The sequence below is a fragment of the Leuciscus leuciscus genome, assembly GCF_965113295.1.
Source record: "Leuciscus leuciscus genome assembly, chromosome: 4".
Lineage (NCBI taxonomy): Eukaryota > Metazoa > Chordata > Actinopteri > Cypriniformes > Leuciscidae > Leuciscus > Leuciscus leuciscus.
The window spans coordinates 41,981,204-41,985,665 of NC_138728.1; the positions used below are offsets into that span (position 1 = coordinate 41,981,204).

The window sequence follows — 4,462 nt, forward strand, 5'->3', positions numbered from 1 at the left end:
TCCACTTTTGTTGCAAATGCCCTACTGCATTGATTGTTACTGTAGATTGTTACCAAATGTTATACTGTTTAATGTGTTTTAACTAGGTATCAGTTGTTGTCATGTTTATAAGTGTTAGCCTCTGAAATGTAAGATTTTTGCACTGCTTGTTGTTTTTATTTTTAAAGTTTAAGTTTTTATTTTCTCTGACTTGTTACTTGGGTCTTCCATTTTTTTTGGGTGTAGAATTGTGTTTGACTGCTCTTTTAAATGAAAGTTTATTTTTGATTTATATCCTTTCTAAAGTGTTTGCTTATTTTATAGATTTTCAAGCAGACGTGTGTAGTCCACAGAACAATAATGTTCTACTGTCAATTGGATTAAAGATTCATTACTTAGATTTCCTAAACATCGAACATTTATTTTAAATCAGATTTTTAGACTTATTTTTATTTATTTAAATGTTATTTTATGATCAATTATGCCTTTGTACAATAAAGAGTGAAAACTTAAAGGAGCCATAATATTGTTGTAAATTAAATAATCACACAGATAATGTTTTACAGAAAAGGCTGTAAAATAATTACAGATCTATAGCGGTGTCTATTGTACATAACCACATAACTGTGTTACTGCAGTTACTGTTGCACCTCATCCTTCCCTCGCGGGTCAAAATGACCCGAAGCCCTAAAATTATATTTCATTTGTTTTTGTCCAGAGAGCTTATTTTATTTCATTTTGATATTTTTTTTCTGTTTTATTAATGCATTTTTGTTATTTTTTATTTTGTTTACCTTTAAATAACTAGATTTGATCAATAAATAATAAATAGTAATTTACTAATTTAAGCACATTCCACACATTCTTTCAACTTACAGTTTTTTTTATTCGCTTTGGTACTATTTTCACAAGTAAGGTGTACATTTTCAAAAGTCTTAGTACAAAAATCCAAACTGATCACACTTGTAACACAGCTAGTCATTCTTTCTAAACCTGATCTCATGCTTTCATTACAGTTATACACTTTTCAGTCCACATAATCATAGTTTCAAACACAAGATTATTGTAATATGTAATGAGAACATTTGGTTTAATCACAGAAACACAACAGTATGATCTTCTTTCAATTTAGTACTTTTAACAATCAGTTCATTCAACAGCAAACAATGCAAGATACATGTTTCAAATCACAGTTGTTGCTGAAATAATTACAGTAATACTGGCTATGCCACATTAGAAAATACACGTGCATAACCTAACTTATGTAATATAATCCATAATGTTTGTAATAGTATCTATCCAGTGTGTTATCAAAAGGTGTGATGAAGCACAGCCATGAGGTTCTGTGCTAGAACAGAGTTTGCTGGCAATGAATACAATAAATGATTTTGACTATTTGACTGAATATACTGTAGTGGACCTTTACAGATGAAGGTTGAGATACAGTAATTCGGCAGTCTCTACCATGGTAATCTGTTTACAGTATTGCATACATACTATAATGTAAAATGCTGTATTTGATGCATCTCTGATCAATCTGATGTTTTACAGTCATTAACTGTTTCCTCTCCCTTATACTCTATACTAATTTACAGCATTTGCACAAATGGCAAATTTGTCTGTATCTTTTTCTCTCTCTCACACACACAGACACACACACACACACACACACACACACTTGCGTGTGCACACACTGAACATAGTGGTGGTTATTATCTATAAATCACTTATGTAAAAATAAATAATTTGGTTATCCATATCAGAAATGGCAAACAAGTTCTATAGAAACTGTATAATCAATATCTATAGGTGTACCAAATGATTCATGGATTAACCATTAAGATCAGTTGGATTAAATCATAGACAAATGTATTAAACTGAACAAGAAGAGATGCAAATCAAAAGTTTGATAGTAAGAGCTTTATGAAAGGCAGTGACTGTGAATGAAACATGTATGCAGATGAAACACTTATGTTGTGTTGTGAAAAGGATACTTTGTGATGAGTATTGTACTTACACAATTGAAAACATCTGTTGTGATATTAGCACTAAGAGTTTTGAAAATGTACAACTAACTTGTGAAAATAGTACCAAAGCGAATAAAAAAAAACTGTAAATTCAAAATAACTCACACTTTCATGCATAAACCTTTTAATTCAGCTCAAAATATCTTACATTGGGTGTCTTTGCCGACCTCTTGTGAAAAAAAAAAATATATAACATGATATTTCATGACTCTTGCCACTAGATGGCCTTATAGCTCTATATGGAGCAAATGAGCTGTTCCTCTGGGTCCTAAAGCCAGTTCCTCTACATTCAAATACACATGTAGACATTATAACATAATTTTTTGCCAGTTTTTAAAAGTTGTGTATGCACATGTAGACTAGAGACCTGCACTCCCGCGGGACACAACGCAACAGAGTGCGGCGCGGGAACATAGATCTGATGGCCGAGTGCGGGCGCGGGCGGTAATGCACTCGTGTGTGTGCTGGTTGCGGGAGAATAAAACGATTCACGGGACTCCCGCAAAATAGAAATATCTATAAATTGAACATCTAAAAACGAATAAACTGTCATTCATCAGTTCCACAAAAGCAACAAGAACAACTAAAACAAAATAGAAACGATTTACAGGCCAGAGTCTCTTATCTATTTATAACATGTTTGTAGCGTTGAACAATGTAGCCAATCACAGACATATGTGTTGATTTCTTGAACGCAATGGCCAATCAGATGCATTTAAGATAGAATCCCCTCACCGCTCAAAATGGACTTTTTGTTCAGTGCTGAATTCTGCATACTGGCAAATCATCTGATTATAGCAAACAAAGTGTAGATATTATGACAGATTCATTGTGCAGCCAGTTTCATTGATAATAACAGAGATTTGTGAGATCACGATGAACTGAGATGTCTTTTTAGGAATTATTAAGGAAGAAATCCGTCGCTAAAGTTTGGCAAAGGTCTCTAATGTAGACTTTAAAAACAAATGACTAACGCTATATTTACATTAACAGTAGCCTAGGCTGCAATCTAGTGTATGTGAACCTTTTTGCAGATAAACACAAGTGCAGTATCGGACAAGATAATGGACAAGTTAATTGAGTAAATCATACTCCCACTACGGTAATTAATAACAGACACATTTCCTAAATAGGCCTGTGACTGTATACATCTTACATTTTATGAAATAGTTCCATTAGTTAAAATAAAGTTAAAAATGCTTCTTGTTCGCATATTTCATAATACAATGACAATTACCCTTTCTGAAATACATTTTTTTTTTTCATCATTCATAGATTTCATGTTAAAATAATATACAGATGCACTACCCTCTTCAAAATACAGCTGATATATTGTTGTACTTATTATTTATTGGAAAGTTTGCCAATGGATAAATCAGCTAATCCCAAAAATAACCATTAGATTAATCGGAAAAATAATCGTTAGATTAGTCGACTAATCGAAGAAATAATCGACAGATTAATCGACAACAAAAATAATCGTTAGATGCAGCTCTATACTGAAGCATTCCTCGCATTCCAGTCATTCTATGGGGGTCAAATTGACACCCGATGGAAGAATTTGTTACTTTTTTTAAATTTCAACCACAAAACTCCTCGAATCCATAAATTTTGTGTGTGTGTGTGTATTCGTGGTTCAGGTGTGACAAAAGTCCTGGGGTCTTTCAAATAATTAAAAAATTTCAAATAAAAATTCCGGGTCAAAATGACAATATATTACAGTAATACAAAATATCATTCAAATAGTGTAAGAGACTTATCCAACTTACAGAACTATATATATATATATATACACACACACACACACACACACACACACACACACACACACATGTATATATTAGTGGTGGGTGGTATAACTCCTCTCTATAGCTAAACTAGCCAACTCACGTGCTATGGTCATTAAAGGGCTTTTTTCTGAGGTAAATGTTAAGTGACAGGCTATTGTTCTCCAGCTGTTTTATTGACCTCTTTCCGCTGGTGAAAAACACTGATTGATCGATATTATGTATGAGGCATATACATTTCAGTAAGTTGTAATGTATCTTTCAACATAACTCTTCATTCGTGTTTATTTACTTCGAGTAAGAGATGATCGGTTCACGTGCCGCTTGAACTGAGGCGCTACAGCGATCTGTCGCTTCACATTTACAAGCGCCAAAACAGTATTTATTGTTTGCATTTCGTAATAAAATATACAGAATCTGAGAGCTGAGAATTTGTTTCATATAAAAAGAGTAACCAGCTCTGTCTTGTCCGTCGGTGTCAGTGTCCTCTTTGCTTAACGATTTTTCTCTGCGTGTCTCATGCTCAATGTGTGAGTGTTGGCAGCAATTTTCCCAACGTAGTTATCAAAATGTAAAATCTGCTAATTTTCATACAGTGAAAATGCCTGGTGATTACTGTCTGTCAAATTCAGTTGCAATTATTGCTTGGTTTATTTAAAATATATATTT

The 4,462-nt window shown here is 33.1% G+C and overlaps 1 long non-coding RNA gene across 1 annotated transcript; it reads left to right on the forward strand.

Annotated features, from left to right (window-relative positions):
- Window positions 1–2,334: 2,334 nt before the first annotated feature.
- On the forward strand, window positions 2,335–3,463 carry LOC309496180. The gene is made up of 2 exons (XR_014205037.1): window positions 2,335–2,812; window positions 2,844–3,463. It is a non-coding gene; the product is annotated as an uncharacterized lncRNA (long non-coding RNA).
- Window positions 3,464–4,462: the final 999 nt, after the last annotated feature.